At 38.5% G+C, this 19,532-nt stretch overlaps 1 pseudogene; it reads right to left on the bottom strand.

Moving 5' to 3' along the window:
- Positions 1–6,219: 6,219 nt before the first annotated feature.
- On the bottom strand, positions 6,220–7,298 carry LOC118635485 (annotated as a pseudogene).
- Between the last annotated feature and the right edge of the window lie 12,234 nt (positions 7,299–19,532).

The following is a 19,532-nucleotide window of genomic DNA, read 5'->3' on the forward strand; positions in this document are numbered from 1 at the left end:
CTTCTTAGGTCTCTCTTTGGTTTGTAGATGACCCAATTTCTCCTTGTGTTTTTTACATTGTTTTCCCTCTGTATATAGGTGACCTAATTTCTCTTCTTATAAGGACACCAGTTATATTGGATTAGGACCCTCTCTAAAGATCTTATTTTAACTTAATTGTCTCTCTAAAGATATTGTCTCCAAATATAGTCACATTCTGAAGTACTTGGGATTATGACTTCAACATATGAAATTTGAGAAAACACAATCTCCATAACATTTTCTATGAATATACACATTGAAATTAAAAGAACAAAAATATTTCATGGGACATACTTGTACTATACCATTATTTGTTGTTTATCTGAATTAAATTATAAACTTCTAAAGTATATATCTCTTTCTTTTATTATATTCCCTTGATGATTTACCTCTCTTCAACAGTTTTTTGTTTTACAAAATTTGCTTATAAAATTCCTTGCACTTTCAGTCTGTCTTCCATTTACATTGTAGCATAGCTTTAACAGTGGTCACTGTCAACTTGTTTCAATATTTTGTTATTTGAAAATTCATTGATGAGAATATATGCTCATCACTAGCATTATGAGCTGGTATACTGAAAATGTACTGACATAGTTAACAATTCTGAGAATTGCTCTTCAAATTTGTTTTGTTGAATCACATAATACCCTCTTTCATGCATAGCTCACTTTTCCATTGTTCAGGATTGTGTTGAATCTCTTAACATTTTTTAAATATTACTTACAGACAAAAAAGAACATTGTCATTATTTGTTATCCTTTTCTTGCTTCCATGCTGGAAGAATATTCAATAACATCCATGTTACTGAATCAAATTCTTCAAGTGATAAAATTCATTTCAAATGAAAGTCTTGACAAATTTTATAATAATTACCCACTCCAAATCAGAATTTCTTTTTCTGTTCATAAGTAATGTTGTTCCTTTTAAGAACAGCCTTGACACATAAAGGGAAACATTTTTCACCAATTATTTCTCTAACATATTCAACAAATTCCTTTAATCAATGAAGCGCTTTAACAACACTGCTCTTCTTTCAAAGCATATAATGCTATTTCTGGAGACATATTAACAAGTATGAACAAGCAATAAGTAGACTTTGCTCGGTGACTTATTTTTTAAAAAGTCAACAACAATTTTGGGACCTTTTCTTCATAATTAAAATGTGCTATCAGAACTTCAAATAAACTGAAGCTTCTTTCAACTGCATTTGTTAAAGGGAACCAATAGGTTTTTAAATGAGAATTGAAGAATTCTGAATGCTAACAAAATCCCCAAAATCCTTTAATAACTCAGTTCAAAGAATATATGTTCTGAAGTAAGAATAATTTTGTGACAATTACTTCAGTTTCAACAAAATAATATCAGATGCTATTTGAGTTGCATTATGCAGATTATGGGTAGTACAGCTAACATCTACCACAGATTCATGCAAACTTTATGTTAACTTTAACCACTTTAATTATTAACACCTACCTAAAGAAAAGGAAGTCTGGCCCTGGCCGGTTTGGCTCAGCGGTTGGAGCGTCGGCCTGTGGTACAGAGAGACCCGGGTTCGGTTCCCGCTAAGGGCACGTACCTCTGTTGCAGTTTGTCCCCGGCCCTGGTTGGTCGTGCGGGTGGCAGCCACTCGATGTGTCCCTTCACATCGATGTTTCTCTCTCTCTCTCTTCCTCTCTCTCCCTCCCGCTCTATCTGAACAAAAAATGGAAAAATGTCCTAGGGTGAGGATAAAAAAAAAAAAGAAAAGGAAATCTGCAAATTTTTGCTATTGTTCCTGAAGCCACATCTGTAAGGGATTTTACTCACAACAGTCTTCTAAGAAAGCCTTTTCTCCTGTGGCCATAATGTCAAAAAGGTGAAGTATTTAAGTCTTTATAGTCTCTCTAATAGTGAATGGAGCTACTCTATTTTTTATTATCTTGGTAGATTTGGTTTTGCCACTTCAAAATTTGCTTCCAACTTCAAGTGAAAAATCAATAATGATATACAGTATAGAAGGCCATTACAACTTCTGAATGCCTCTTAAACAAAGAATGCACTATTTTTTAAATGTCATTGGTACTTGTTGAGGAAATAATACATCACTCAGGCTCAGCTGTTAGTATATGTTGTTTTATATCTGAATCTCCACCATTTTCTATATTGAATGAAGAATTGCATACCTCACACAAAGCTTTGAAAGGACTTGTTCCTCGTTTAATAAATGTCTACTGTTCATAAAATGTATCACAACATTTAAACTTATGTTTGGGCATTTTGAGGTTCAAATATACATACAAATAGATGAAAGCAACCAATGCTTAAATTGAAAAGACTGAATTTGAAAATCTTATGACCATGTTAGTCGGTATGCCTGTCACTCGCAAGTCTGAACAAGTCTGTAAACAAGGGTTGTTTGATGATGGTTGAAAGCATTGTAAACTAAAAATAACTTGAAGTCAATATTTGATGCAATCAGTCAATCAATCAAAGTACCAGAGGTAACATTCACTGATTCAGAATATGCCCTGATAGGGTCTCCATGAATTCCCATGGAAAATACCACTGAGAATATGATCATCAATGTCTCCTTCCCAGATCCTAACATCCTCATCTTGGAGGTGGATAGGCGAGCAATAATATGGTAAATAATGCTTTCCTCATTGGATGGCACACATCTCCATCACCTCATCAGTTTAACATAGAAAGGTGTCATCTCCATCACTTTACAAATGTCTGCTCCTTGGCTCAGTCCTCTATCCTAGGAAGTATCTGGTGACAACAAAGTCCAGCAAACAGCCCTAGGACACCACCTGATGTGCCAAAAATTCAGGAACTGTGAGAAAGCAGTCTGAGTTAGGGACACCCTCTGGATTGTTTTTCAAGACATATCTACACCTAACCTTTTACCTGCAGTCACTGAGCTGATTAGCTCCTAAGGCATTCTTCTGCCCATTCTCCTTTCTACTTATGGTACAGCCGGCCTGTCTCAACTGTCTATTATCATTCACTAACTTCACCCATTCACATAGCTGTAACCTAAGTAAAGATATGAAATAGCCATCTTTAGGAGACATAAAGATAGCTCCCAGCCCAGGTACACTGCAAAGGGTACGCTGGGCTTCCAAGGTCATCAAGAGAGGTTGCTCTACCAGAATCCATCAATAACATCACTAAGTGATACAGAGGAGCCAGCTATATTCTGCCCAACAATGTCTAGAGGATTCTAAGGTAAGGTAAGATGTCTTATATACTTTGGGTTCTTTCATCTATCCAGCTGGCAGAGGTGAGTCAGTAATTTTCCAAACCTACTCATGTACTGTAAGTATTCCTGGATGTCTGACCCTGATCCACCACCTTCTATCCTAATGATAAGTTTTCCACATGATGCTGAACTCTAGATTCAGATGCCTGCCTTCAGCTCTCTGGACTTGGTTTTGCTGGTAATTTTTCTCATGGACTCTGGAAATTGCTCCCTCCTGCCATACTCCTTATGTGCCCCACTAGCAGAGATTATCTGACCCCACTTTCTGGCACCTGGTCATTCTAATCAACTGTTTGCTTCTCACTGTAAAAAGAAAGTATTTTGTTGACATCAGAATTTTAAAGCATGTTCAGAGTAATCCTGTGACTCAGAACATCATTGTACAAATCTAGCTTTATATGGGCAAGAGATTAAGTTAATTTTTTGCACAATCTAGCTAGAAAATCAGGAAATACAAATTAACATAACTGTGAGACATTTTTAAATATATAAATTTGACCAAAAGCTAAAGGTTTAAAAAAACAGAATGTGAAGTGTGTAGCGTATTTCATACATTAATCTGTGCAAATAAGAATGGGTAGATTGGTAGGATGATATTTAAACAATATTTATAAAAATTTACAATTTTCATACCTTCTCTATTCCAATTTCTGTCTTTCCTAGGCACATTTTGTTCCCAAAAACTGATGTGCAAAGTTGTTGATTTCGGTTCAATTAACCATAGAAACTAATGGGATCTACTTTTATATACATCAGGAGGAGAATAGTTATTATGGAACATTCATATTTTAGAATCCTAGAGAGTAAAATAATGAGTTAGATTTATATGTGTTGTTATGGAATGATGCTGCTTTCACTTTATTAAGTGACAAGGCAAATGGGAGAACAATATGTGCATTACTACCCATTATATTATAAAAATCACAATATATTTTATACCATATCTATGTATTAAAAAGCTTAAAAATTTTATTATTATTATTTCTTAACCCTCACCTGAGGACATTTTTCCATAGATTTTCAGATAGAGTGGGAGGGAGGGAGGGAGGGAGGGAGGGAGGGAGGGAGGGAGGGAGAGAGAGAGAGAGATAGAGAGATGTGAGAGAGACACACCAATTGGTTGCCTCCTGCATGACCCCAACAGGGCCAGGGACCAAACTGCAATGGAGGTACATGCCCTTGACTGGAATTGAACCTGCAACTCTCGTCAACGGGTTGATGCTCCAACCGTTGAGCCACACCAGACAGGGTGCTTAAAATTATTTTAAAAATACTACACACCATATTTTTACTTCAGTTACCTCTGAGGAGAAAGTTTAATTTTGGAGGAACGTTGTAATGGGAAGAAACAGATAGATTTATGTGTATAAGAAATATTTGCAACAAGAATATATGCACTGTTAATAGCTTTGTCATTAAAATTTCAAAATAAGCTTAACAACATAAATAGAACCTGTTTATTTGTTAATAAAATAACTGTTAGCTGATGTAAATCATAAAACCTAAAATCTGATTGGTTTAACACAACAAAGGTTTATTTCTTGTGCACGTAAAATTTGATGTGATTTGGTAGGAAATCTTTGTGACCAGGTGATTCAGAGACCCAGGCTGCTTCTTTATTAGAGGATATATTATTTAATATAGGCTATGGGGTGGAGGGAGAGATTTCCCAACTGGCTGCAACTTTCAACTCCTAGAATTTGTGTCAAGGACCAACTCCTTCCCTCCCTCCCAGTTGCCCTTCCAACAATGCATCCTTATTTTCATTCATTCACTCCCTCCAAAATTCTAGGCCTTGCTTAGTTTGCCAAATGATATTGAACATAACTTATTTACAATGTCCCTTTAATAGTAAGAGCTCTGGATCTCTCAGCCCAGGACAAAGAGTGCCAGTTTCTGGGTATCTTACCTCAGGAAAGTATCAGCCTTATTTCTCACAAACTCCATGAAGATTATGTTCATAAAACACCACATCTGTGCACCATGTTCAGCTGCACTTGGACAAGAATTCAGAATATCTTCCATTCTTCTCCCAGGTGGGATCTGGTTTATCCATGATCCCAAAGCATCTGCTAAAAACTTTCCATTCCAGGCCCCTGCTCACTACTCCCACAACTTCATCTAGTATACCATACAGTTTAATTTAAAATTATCTTCCACTGAAAGACTTGCAGTTACCAGGTCCTCAGCCTGCCTTGTCTCAGGACCTTTACACTTGACTACACTCACATGGACCTCTCCCTCTACCTCCTGACTTCTTTTGACTTTTTCTTTTAGTATTAAAGATATCCACCATTGTTTTACATTTTCCTGCTCCTTGTCTCTCCAATTCTATTGGTGGGTGGGTAGTGAGTCTTGTTTATCCTAGCATCTGCAGTACTAACACATTGCTTTCCAAAGAACATATGCTGAATTAATGTTCGGGGAATAAATGAGCCAGTGTACATGGGGTCTAATTTATTAAGATATATTTTTCATACATTCTTAAATAAGCTAAACAAATGCATGTATATGTCATTTAATTTTACAAAACGGCAGATTAAAAAGGATAAGAGAAGACAAGAATTGTCCATTCTCTTGAACCCAACTATTTTACTGCTGAGTTCTTTGACAGTTTCAAGGTAATGCCTATTTGAATGTCATGTTATCTTTTTCAGAACACAAAGTAAAACAGTCATTTTCACAATTTGATTTACAAACAAAACTTGTATTCTTAAATTTCACAAGTAGCAATAAATGAATGATCAGCATCATTCATAAACTTAGATTCTGAAACTAATGGAAATGTTAAAAGGAACACTTGAAAACCAACTGCCCCAAAAAGAAGATAAACCTCCATGTTAACCATATAGAAGAAGGACACAAAGATGTTATATACTGTGTTCCCTAGAGTTACACCCAGCACTCCATTGCCTCTCTACAATGACAAAGTGAAGAATCCGCCTCAGACTTCTTTAGGGGCAGGAGGAGCTAATGGATCTGGCACTTGAACTTTTTCTGGCCATGGTAGTGGTGCCTGCCCTGGATGTAGCTGTAGCGAGAGCTCTCTCTGCTTCATCTCTCAAAGTCTCCTCATACTGGGATGGGAAGCAAATGGGGTCAAACTTATGGATCTTGGTAAAAAAAAAAAAAAAAAGAAAGAAAGAAAAAGAAAAAAACTCCAGTAATTTCATTTTGCTGGCTTCGGCATGGGCTCTTGGACCCCACAGGAATACATAGCATGGAGGATCACTGTTGGGCACCTGGCAGTAATCCAGGTATTTTTCCCGCACCAAATCTTTGGTGATGAGCTTCCTGGGCTCCCCAGAAAGGAAGTGATTGCTCCCAGAATATGAGCCCATCATATTTAGCATTTCCCAGATATCCTCCTCAGTGCCATAATTGTCCTTCATAAAGATCAAACCCAGGACAATTATCAGGATGCCGGTCTTGGGCACCCCCCCCATCACTACTCAGCCTTGAATCATAGGTGAGGTTTAGTTTGTTAACAAGAATATAGCTGTGGCTGGTGGGTTCCATTTCCTCCATATCAACACCAAAAACCAGCTCCATGTGCTTAGATGCTTTCCTGAAGATCTCGGGGAAGTCATCCCTATAGTCTTTGATAACAACATCAGTCACATCTGCCTTTGTGATGGACTCATACATTTGATGATTGTGCAGCAGGAACTGTACCAACAAAGCCACCTTCTCATCTAAAATGGTTTCAGGTAAGTTCTCAGTTTCTGATAGGGACTTTGAAGAAGCTGAACTACCCTCCTTTTTTTTGGCTGTCAGAGCTTTCATCTGATTTCCTGGATGAGATGACTCTGATGACATGGAAAGATGAACAGGCACTCTGAGGACTCTGTGAAATACCAAGTGTCCCAGCAGCCAGAGCCTCCTCCAGGTTACCAGCCATTAGAGGATGGCAGCAGGAGGAAGTAGTTTCCTCCAGAGCCTTGAAGACCTGAGCAGCCTGGACGCCCTAGGTCTCACTATGGGCATGCTGTTGTTCCTGTGTGCATTGTGGAATCTCCCAACACTGAGACATGCTCACTCTTGTCTGTGGTAGCAGGCAGGAATGTGACAGAAGGGTGGATGATAAGGGACCACAATCTAGGAGAAAGGGGGTATGTGAGTGGCTTCATCTGGTAAACTCAACTGCAGTGGCTCTGATGAACATTGCCTCACCCATCTTCTCCTGAAGACAGTGCTCTAGAGCCTCACAGGTCTTCTGTGCTGACCTGTAAGAAGCTGAAGGATAAAGTGAGAAGGCTCTTCAGGGTGTATGTAACCTGCCCCTCAACCCAAGTTTTCCCAGAGCTGATAACATGGCTGGTGGAGTCAGGCTTTGTGTGATTCCTTCTGTTTGGAGGTGGGTGGTCCCCTCTGTCTTTGGTCACCATCCTCACTGAGACCCCAAGAAATATCTCGGGCTCCTCCCTCAGAGGTCTTAATCTCCTTGAGACACTTGAGTTAAAAAGAAGGGATGTGTCAGTCTGACAGACCTTCTCAGAGCTCCTCAATCCTCATTCAGCATTTTACCTTGACTCCTGGCAGGGTTTGGGACTCCTCTCTCTGCTCACCTGAGGCAGCAATCCTCAGAACAGGACTCACTTCCCTGCAAACCCAAGGGTAGAAGTCAGGTGACAACTCAATCTGACAGCTATTCTAGGGCCTTGCAGAGCTGACGGCAGGGACTACTAGGCCCTTATCTAGGTGTCCCTTTTGTTGTGAAGTAGGTAGTCCCATCGGTCTCCACTCAGAGTCTACTGCTGAGAGTTGGCAGGGCCTGTCATTCCTCTGTCTGCTGAACTGAGGCCTGTTCTCTCAAGGTACTCACCACCCCTAGATTCTCCAGAAAGAGTCAATGGATGCCAATTCCAGCTACCTCTGCCCAGTACCTCCCAGGGGTGACAATAGGGTTAGGGGTCTGTAGAGCTCCTTCTAGTGTAGAATGGATGTTCCCTAAATATTCGCTCATCATCTTACCTTGACTCTAATAGAGGCTGGGACTCCTCCTTCTGCTAACTGGAGGCTCCACCCCTCAACGCACAGCCTTTATCTCTCTCAGACTCTTGAGGCAAAAGTCAGGAGAAGTGACTTCCAGTCATGTCCCCCTGCCCCACTCACCCAGGACTGACAGCAGAGCTCTGAGGGGCCCCTCCATTCTGGAGGAGGGCTCCCCTCAATCCCCAGCATTTTACCTTGACTGCTGGCAGGGCATGGGACTCCTCCTTCTGCTCACCGGAGGCAGCACTCCTCAGAACAGGCCTCACCTCCTTGTGAAACCAAGGTGGAAGTCAGGAGGCAACTCAGTCTGACAGTTAGTCTGGGGTTCCTAGGGCTGGAACAGGGACTGGGCTCTTACCTGTGGAATCTCTTCTGTTCTGTGGTGATCACTCATTCCCCATTCTGTGTCCTATCTTAAAACTCAACAGCACCAAGCCTCCTCCCTCTGCTAATTTCTGACCACGCCCCTCAGACCATGACCCTCACCACCCTCAGATTCCGGATCCCCAAGTCAGTGGGCCCCGCAATCTGACAGTTAATCAGGGAGCTTCCCAGGATGACAAAAGGGACAGAAATTTATTTAGTGGAGCCCCTTTATTCTGAGACTATGGTTCCCTCATTCAGTGTCCTCACCTTGACACTTGACCAGTCCTAGGATTCCTCCTTCTGCTGATTGAGACTGTACCTTTCAGTACAGGCCTTCGCCAACGACACAACACTTGAAAGAGGAAGTTAGGGGATGTCTTTTCCACTTCTACCCCTGCTCCTATGGTGACATGGTTCTTCCAGCCTGAGAGCAAAAGTAAGGTTTTGTGGACGTCTTATATTCTGGCGTATTTAACCCCGTTCAGCGTCTTCACCCAGAGTCCCTTCAGGGCCCGGGATTCCTTCCTCCACAGAAATGAGGTTGTGCCCCATTGTACACCAAGATCCTCATCACCACTGTCGGACTCCCAAGAGACTGGAGTCAGAGGAAGCCTCTAGGAGTTATTCTGAAGCTTCACAGTTCACCCCATCCCCCATCCACCCCCTGCCAACAATGGCAACAGAATTCTTGGAGCTTCCTCCATTCTGCAGTTGCGGGTGCCCTCAATCCCAAATCAGTGTCTTCACTGGGACGCTTCACTCTGCTAATGTGAAGCCACAATCTTCTCAACTCAAGGCTCTCACCACTTTTAGACTCCTGAGGCCAAAGTCAGGGGATGTCACTTCTAGCCAAGCTTTGCTGGGACAGGGGCGGGCGGGGTTCTGTGAGGTTTCTCCCTCCTTGCAGTAAATGGTTCCCACAGCCTTCACTTAGGGTTTATACCTTGGCTCGGTCCTTTTGATTAATTACTTCCTAGGCAATGCCACCTCCTCACAATCTGTCTGCATTCGTCTCATTGTAACTCTCACAGAGAATAAGTCCAAGTTCCAGGTTAGATACTAGTTGGTGAAGCTCCAGCACAGTGTATAAATACACACACACACACCTTCACATGGGGTCCTTTTTTCAGCCAGTTAAGAATCTGTTGAAAAAGATTTTCTACAGGGAAGAGTCTGTATAGACACATTCTTATGGAGTTTTGCCACTCCCATTGGAAAGATTGCATTACTTCACATAATCATGAAATGGAAGAGTTCTAAGAGAGCATGGACCCACTAGGTGCTTCCTGACTTCTGATCACTGGATAAATAATTGAATAATAAAGCAGGACAGAACTGTTATTTTATTGATGAGGACCCTGGAGCATAAGGAGGTGTTAAAGTGTTTTGCAAGTGATTTGATACTGATCAGAGTTAAAACATTAAAGTTGTGTTCTACAAATATGTTCTCATGGAAAACATTTCCAACAATAGATTCAAGACAAAATTTCCTCTTGCCTTTTCAATCCTCTCTGTCACATGCACCACCATATAACCTTATTATGAGTTAATTTTATGGATATAAGTATGCATTTGATTTACATAAATCAAGTTGTGTAAATTACATAAATGTAATAATAATGTACATGTTGTTTTGGTATTTGCTTTTCCCTCAAATTAACAATCTGACTTGATAGGGAACAGACTGACAAACCTCAGCTGGAAGAGAGGTTTTGGGGGAGGAAAGAGATAAACCAAAGAACTGATATACATATATGTAAAACCGATGGACATAGACAACAGTGTGGTGAAAGGTGAGGGGAGCAGAGAAGAGGGTGTCAGTGGGGGAAAAAAGGAGGGACATCTGTAATACTTTCAACAATAAAGATAAATTTTTAAAAATCTATCTTGAGGAATGTTTTATATCCTCAGAGTTGCCTGAAAGTTTGAAATAATAATATTTTATTATTATTTGCAAACTGAAGATGTCTTTGATAACATTCTCTATATTGTCTATATTCCTAGATTTCATAAGCAGTCTATATATAGATCTGCCATTTTTTATTTTATCTCAAAGTAAAATAGATAACTACTTCTATAATTAAAACTCACACATTAGTCTTCAAATATTTTCATGAATAAAAAGTGTGTTGAGATATATATCATTAGGGGGCTAGGTATTGCTTATGAGAATTAGTAGGCTGTTCTTTCCCTGGGTAATAATAAGAAATGAGAGGGACAAATAAAGTAAAAGATTGAGTACTGCTATACTATTTTGTCTTTCATAAACTTACCTCTGCATTTCCATTTCTCTTTTTTTCCCAAAAATATGTTTTTTATAAATTTTAGAGAGAAAGGAAGGGAAAGGGAGAGAGAAACGTTGATGAGAAAGAAACATCAGTCATCTGCCTCCTGCACTCTCCCTACTGAGGATTGATTCTGCAACCCAGACATGTTACCTGACTGGGAATTGAACTGCTGACCTCTTAGTGCATGGGATGAAGCTCCACCAACTGAGCCACATCAGCTAGGGCTGCATTTCCATTTCTTGATCTGTAAGGTCAGTCCAAAGCTTTATTAATTGCAGTAATTATATATTCAGTAGTGTATTGTGAAGCACATGCAAAATGTGATGACCTAATCTTGATGTCCAATGGCTCAAAAGCTCCAATACAAGGTACAATGACTGATTTTCCACTTGCTTTTTGAGAGCTTCTGATTTTATTTGTGTGATGTCCTTGGGTAAAATGATTTTATCACCTAACACATCTTGTTACGGAATTATTTTAAAGCACTTTAAATTTATTTTGCTTATTTATATTCCTTTTCTGAAACTGGGGTATAAGAGTAAGACAGAATCTACCTTCTATGCCCTTATTTCATTCCTTTAGCTATTCTCATGTATATATTATTAACATAAAATAGATTTAATTTATCTGCTTCTTACATGTTTGGGGGTTTGAAGAAAGAGATTATTCATGGACTACATGTAATTAATGCCATCTAGAATTTTAATGCTTCCTTTTTCATTTTTCCAGTATCTGAGTCTATGCTATGTTTCCTTTTCAAGCAAAAGTACTTTAAAATGGGTAAAATTTTGACTTATACTGTTTAACATGATGTGTTTTAATAGCATATTAAATACTTAAAATAGACAAGCCATAATATACATTCAGCAAAAAAGCAGAAAGAGAAATATTTTTTTAATTTTATTTATTAATTTTTTTAAAATTATCTTTCTTGTTAAGAGTATTACCGATGTCCCGTTGTTTTCCCCCCACTGACCCCTCCACCCTGCACCACCCCCCACTCAGGCCTTCACCACAATATTATCTGTGTTCATGGGTTATGCAAATATACATTTAAGTTCTTTGGTTTATCTCTTCCTACCCAACCTCAACCCTCTTCCCTCTGAGATTTGTCAGTCTCTTCCCTGTTTCCATATCTCTGGATCTATTTTGTTTGTCAGTTTATTTTGTTCATTAGATTCCATATATAAGAGAGATAATGTGATACTTGTCTTACTCTGACTGATTTATTTCACTTAGTATAATACTCTCCAGGTACCTCTAAGCTGTCTCAAAGGGTAAGAGAGCCTTCATTTTTATAGCTGCAAAGTACTCCATTGTGTAAATGTACCACAGCTTTTTTATCCACTCATCTTTTGATGGGTACTTGGGCTGTTTCCAGATCTTAGCTATTGTAATAGTGCTGCTATGCATATAGGAGTGCATATATTATTTCTGACTGTTGTTTCAGGTTTTTTAGGATATATCCCTAGAAGTGGGATCACTGAATCAAATGGCAGTTCTACTTTTAATTTTTTGAGGAAACTCTACACTGTATTCCATAGTGGCTGCACCAGTCTGCATTACCACCAGTAGTGCACTAGAGTACCTTTTTATCCACATCCTCGCCAGCACTGGTCATTTGTTCATTTCTTGACGGTACCCATTCTGGCATATGTGAAGTGGTACCTCATTGTCCTTTTAATTTTCATCTCTCTGGTAATTAGTGACATTGAGCATTTTTTCATATGTTTCTTGACCATTTGCATGTCCTCTTTGGAGAAGTGTCTATTCAGGTCCTCTGCCCATTTTTTAATTGGATTGTTTGTCTTCCTTTGTTTAGTTGTATGAGTACTTTATATATTTTGGAAATTAACCTTTTATCAGATGTATCCTTGGCAAATATGTTCTCCCATACAATGGGTTCTCTTTTCATTTTGATGCTGGTTTCTTTTGCTGTGCAGAAGCTTTTTAGTTTGATGTAATCCCATTTGTTTATTTTTCTCTTTGCTTTTCTTGCCCTAGGCAATGTATCAGTGAACATTCTGCTATATGAGATGTCTTAGATTTTGCTGCCTATGGGTTCTTCTAGGATTTTTATGGTTTTACAACTTACATTTACGTCTTTTATCCATTTTTATTTTATTTTTGTATATTGTGTAAGTTGCTAGTCTAGTTTCTTTCTTTCTTCTCTCTCTCTCTCTCTCTCTCTCTCTCTCTTTCTTTTTGCATGTACCTGTTCATTTTTCCCAACACCATTTATTGAAGACACTGTCTTTACTCCATTGTATGTTCTTGCTTCCTTTGTCAAATAGTTGAGCATAATGGCTTGAATCAATTTCTGGGTTTGCTGTTCTTTTCCATTGATCTATATGTGTGTTCTTATGCCAGTATCAGGATGTTTTGATTACTATGGCTTTGTGGTATATTCTGATATCAGGTATTGTGATGCCGCCAATCTTTGTTCTTCTTTTTCAAGATTACTGCAGCTATTCAGCGTGGTTTTTTTTTTTTTTTTTGGTTTCATATAAACTTTTGGAATACTTGTTCTAGATCTATGAAATATGCTCTTGGTATTTTAATAGGGATTGCATTGAACCTATAGATATCTTTGTGTTGTATGGTCATTTTAATGATGTTATTCTTCCAATCCATGAACACGGTATATTCTTCCACTTGTTTATACCTAACTCTAACTCTTTTTTCAATGTCTTATAATTTTCCAAGTACAGATCTTTACCTCCTTGGTTAATTTCTAAGTATCTTATTTTATTTGTTGCAATGGTAAATGGGATTGTCTTATTTAGTTTATCTTTCTGAAAGTTCATTATTAGTGTATAAAAATGCCATCAGTTTTGGATGTTAAGTTGTATCTTGCTGCATTGCCAAATTCATTTATTAAATCTAGTAGTTTTTTGGCGGAGGCTTTAGTGTTTTCTGTTTGCAATATCATGTCATCTGCAAATAATGACAGTTTTACTTCCTCATTTCCAATTTGGATGCCTTTTATTTATCTTTTTCTTATATGATTACTGTGGCTAGGACTTCTAGTACAATGTTGAATAATAGTGGCAAAAGTGGATGTCCCTGTCTTCTTCTTGTTCTTAGGGGAAATATTTTTAGTTCTTGCCCATTGGGTAGGATGTTGGCTGTAAGTTTATCATATATGGCTATTATTAGGTTGAGGTATGATCTCTCTATTCCCACTTTGCTGAGAGTTTTTATGAAAAATGGCATTTTGTCAAATGCTTGTTCTGCATCTATTGATTTGACCACATGATTTTTGTCTTTCGATTTCTTTATGTGATATACCATGTTTATTGATATGCAAATATTGTACCAGCCTTGCATCCCTAGAATAAATCCCACTTGGTCATAGTGAATGACCATTTTAATATATTTCTGGATCCAATTTGCTAATATTTTGTTAAGGATTTTAGCATCAGTGTTCATCTGGTATATTGGCCTATAATTCTCTTTCTTTGTAGTGTCTTTATCTGGTTTTGGAATTAGGATAATGCTGGCCTCATAAAAAAGAGCTTGGAAGTCTTCCTTCCTCATGAATTTTTTGGAATAATTTGACGAGGATAAGAGTTAGTTTTTCTTTGAATATTTGGTAAAACTCCATTGGAAAGCCATCCAGTCCAGGACTTTTGTTTGCTGGAAGTTTATTGATTATTACTTCAATTTCATTACTTGTTATTGCTCTGTTCAAGTTTTCTGAATCTTCCTGGTTGAGTTCTGGAAGATTTTATGGTTCTAGGAATTTGTCCATTTTACCTATGTTGTCCAATTTGTTGGCATATAGTTGTTCATAGTATTTTCTTACAATCTTCTGTGTTTCTGTGTTGTCAGTTGTTACTTCACCTCTTTCATTTCTGATTTTATTTATTTGGGTTCTCTCTCTCTTTGTTTCGTGGTGAGTCTGACTACATGTTTGTCTGTATTAGGTAGATCTGCTGCAACTCCCAGTCTTGGTAGGGTTGCATTATGTAGTAGGTGATTTGTGGGACCCAATGGCACAATCTCCCTGATCACCAAATCTGGGTGCTCTAAAATTATCTTTTGTGTGCTTTTTGTGGGACCTCCTATTGTAATTGAGTATAGATTGTTCTTGGTTCATTTGTGTATGGGCTTGGCCCTCAGGCTGGTTGACAATGAGGCTCAACCCCCAACACAGCATGCAGGTTGCTGTGTTGTTGCTTATCATGTGAAGCACAATTTACTTCAGCAGGGATTGGAGCTTGCCAAAATCTCCTTGTGGATGTACTGCTTGTGTAACTTATTAGGTCCTGCTCTGTTGTTGACTGAGGCTGGCCACTGGGTTTACTGGTTTTAGGCCTCTTCTGAGGGTCTTTGGTGCAGACCACTGTTAGACACTGTTTATGACTGGCCCGGTGTACCCTCTTTAGAGCTATCAGTGATCTTCAGCTTATATCTCTCTCTGCTGAGGCTGAGTGTATATGGAAAGGACCAAGCTGAACACGAAGGTCTGCTTTATAAGCCCCAGGCAGAGGAGCAGGACAGGCAAAGACTCAGAGGACCCAGAGTCCTCCTCTGCCTGTAGGCTAACTGTTAGTCTCAGTTACTTAATGAACCTCAGACTGTAATCCTCAGCCAGGTGTAAACTCCACCTCATGGGTGAGGCAAGAGAGTTTCCAATGGATGGGGCAATTGCTTCTCCCCAAAGCTAAAGTTACTTTGATGGGGAAACTCTGCTTGAGAAAGATGGCTTCTGCAGCATGGGGGAAAGGCTCAGCACAGGGATTCTGTTGGCTGCCTTCCCAGCCCTCTTCCCAGAGCCATGAACCCCAGACTTACCTCATGCAGCTCTAGTCCACTCTGCCCTCCCTTTGCCAGAGCCCAAGGTGAGTGACTATAAGTGAAATTTAGTGCAATGGCCCTTTAAGAAGGTGCCTGTGTTTCTAGCTGTCTTTCCCAGCCAGATAGAACCTCTGGTGCTTTACAAAGTCAGATGTTATGAGGGTACCTTTCCCAGTTTTGTTACTGAGCCCAGCTTGAGATTTAGAGCCCAGACTTTTCAGGGGACCCCCCCCATAACTGAGATATACTTCTAGCACTTTAGCTGCTGTCTATGGGAGCACAGCCAGCCCTCTTGTGCCAGTCTCAATATGGGCTCCTCTTTAAGTCCTTGGTTATAAAGGTTCTATCTAGTTAGGCTTCAGTTGGTTATTCCAGATAATGTTTCTATATTTCAGTTGTAATTCCAGTTGGGTCCTAGGAGAAGGTCAGTGTAGCTTCCACTTAATCTATCGCCATCTTGGAATCTCTGAAATAGAAAATTTTTTTTTATGTAATAAGTGGATTTCTAATCACAGTTGTTTTAATGTGCTCACTGTTCTATAAGAATTGACCATTGTTATTGGAAATCTGCTCTACTAAGAAAAGTAAATTAAAGCATTAAATTATCTTTTCTTGGTTACTGAAATAAAGATAAAATGTCAAAATGTGGAAACTGTTCAGATGGCCTATTGGTTAAATAGTCTATGATGGTTTTGTGTCATAAAATAGCCTGGTATATATTATATTTAATATGCATAAACCATTGGATAAATACATTCATCTTTCAAAGGAAAAAGTTGATATCCAAATACATGCAATGACTTGGCCAAGTTCACTAAATAAATTATACACACATTTGACTGATTATATAATCATCTCAAGTGATTGATTTTAATTCCATATTCATAATGTAATCTAACCATTTTATTAAAAACACATCCTCATGATTCTGTTAAAATCTAGATGAACTCATAGTGAAATACATATAATTAATAGCTTAAGATATATATCTCAAGTCAGATCTCCACAAAGCAAACCCTAAATGAAAATTCGTGTGGTGGTAATTTATTTATTTATTTATTTATTTATTTATTTATTTATTTATTTATTTTTTCCTTTATTGATTTCAGAGAGAGAGGAAGGGAAAGGGAAAGAGAGATAGAAACATCGATGAAAGAGAACATTGACTGGCCACCTCTTGCATGCCCCCCATTGGGGATTGGGCCCACAACCTGAGCATGTGCCCTGACCAGGAATCCAACCAGCAACATCTCGGTGTATGGGTCAATGCTAAACCACTGAGCCACACCGGCCGGGCAGTGGTGGTAATTTATTAATGAACTATGCCTAGGGTAAAACCAGTAAGAAAGTGAAGGCTGAATGATGTAAAAGAAGAAGAAGCCAAGCAAAGATACAATTTTAGGTGAGGTATTAGCCTGATCCTATAGGGAGCTGTGGAACATAAATTAAACCTCAGAGCTAATCTTCCTTTGTGACAAAGGATTGGGCTTTTAAACTCTCACACCAGTCAGTCATTGGGACTGTGTCACTCTGGGATTGTGGGGTGGTGGGGGAGTGAAGCATGGGGATTCCAAGATATGTCTCATTCTCGGTTTAGGCAAGGAGACTCCAGTGTCCAAGAACAATCCTTTAAGGGTCAATCAAAGGTACAAGTATTTAGTAGCATAATATGCAGAAATGAGGAGATGAGCACATAGAGTTAAGAAAAGGGACCTGAGAGGATCATGACTTGGAATAGTAGTGCCTACAACTTAGTACTATGGGAAGAGCATTAAACTTTAGAGACAGAGAATTACATGTTGAAGTTCTGGCCTTGCTCATCAGGCAAAATTTTGGGCAAGTTCCTTGGGAAACCTTACACAAACGTGTATGAATTAATTCTTTTTTAGTTTTATTCCCAAACTCTAGCAAAATGCCTGAAACATTGTTGGCATTCAAGAGAAGAGTGGTGAATAAATAAAATCACTGAACCTATTTTTGTGTAGCTGTAGTGAGATTCAGCTTGTTGAGTTTTATCATTATTGTTGTTTATTACTTTTTTTCTCCCTCTTCATTGCACACAACTTTACTTCCATAGATTTAATTTATACCTTACTGGAACATTGACTATCTGTACCCCAGGACTGACTGGGATTAATTTTCACATCATAAATTTATTTATTTAGAAGCAGATTTGAACTCTGGACCTTTTATTAAGTTCCCCATAAGGATATTAAACCCCCCAAATAGATTTGATTAGCTAATTATTATTAAAATAATCAATATTGATCTACCAGGCTAGACTTAAATGGAAAAACCATGGAAAATAAAGTAGAGATTATACACTTAGTGTTCTTTGCCTGAAAAGATGAAGGAGATTTTCATTTACATTCATTCTGGGAGGCTATGGGAAAGTGTATTGTAAAACATCCCATTATTAGATTGCTATAAAATCTTTTTTATTTCTTATAACTCATGGGTCATGTATGGCTCTTCAGATATTGATGACTCCAAGATAGAACTTATCAAATTTATTCAGTAACACTGGTAGAGAAATACACAACCTCCTACATCCAGAAATGCACAAAAAGAAGAAACATTTATTGACAAGGCACTTGTGCATGGTGCAGTGATGAAGATTATCATATTTTGTTTCTCATTTAATCCTCAATGCAACTGTATGAGTTAGGGACTACAATCATCCCGCTTTCACAAGTGGGGAGATATAGGCTAAAAAAGGTTAAGTAACATAACTATGGACATGTAGCTAGGAAAAGGCAAAATCTGGATTCACACCCACATGATCTAAGGCCAGAAACTCAACTCCAGCTTCCATAAGGTTCTCTTTGGGGAGTCCAGCCTACGTTAAAACTTGGGACATTGAAAATACAGAGAGAAGGCTCTGCTTCCCCAATTAATATAACCTGCAATACCAGCCAGACAAATCAAAAAATTATTTATTCTCCATAATTTGACCAAGGTATATTCATGACCTATTCTACACTCCTAATTCCAGTGAATGTAACTGTTTATTTGTGAAGTATCATCACACGGGTTTGTACAATGAAAACACTTGAAAGCCCCACTTGGATTCCTTAGACACCAAAGAAGTGTTAACTTATTCTGAATGCCTCCTTGGGGGATTGAGGATCTCATAGTAAAGCTAAAAGTTTTAGGAATGCTTTTCATTTACTTTTGAAAAGACAGATTTGAACAATTCTATTTTAGAAAATCAACCCCTTTTCTATCAAAATAAAGTACCAGACAGTCCTAATTATGTAATTTTCACTAACAAAATAATTTAAAACAATTTTACTGCCTACAATATGGGTATATGATGATTCAATGAGAAATTTCATGAGTTCATAAAGGAAACATCACTAAGTGCATAGAGGGCACCAAAGTGAGCAGAGCAACAATCAACAGTGAGAGGTTGTTGGGTTCACAGAAGAGGTACACATGCAAATTCTCAAAGTCTACCTGGGTCGCTGTGGACTGAATTAGAGGTAAAACTGGCTCAGAGCTAGCATTAGGAAAGGCTTACTCTTCGTTGGTAAATTCTTTACTTCATTAAAAATGCCAGAAATATACTAGGAAGGAACATAAATCTTGCACACAACAGACTTTCACATTGCAAGCATTAAAATTAATTTGGGGTAAACACCACCTGCATTGGCAGCTGGGAGAATGACACGGGAATTTGGCATGTGAACCCCATTATGTATGGTCCATTATGAGTAGAATCTGTGAATTATATCTGCCCCAACACTGTGGTTCTTTGTTGCTAAAAACTCTTATGGACAGACCAATTATAGATGGAAAAGACTCACTCATTT

This window comes from Molossus molossus, unplaced genomic scaffold (assembly GCF_014108415.1).
Source record: "Molossus molossus isolate mMolMol1 unplaced genomic scaffold, mMolMol1.p scaffold_m16_p_2, whole genome shotgun sequence".
In the NCBI taxonomy this organism is placed as follows: domain Eukaryota; kingdom Metazoa; phylum Chordata; class Mammalia; order Chiroptera; family Molossidae; genus Molossus; species Molossus molossus.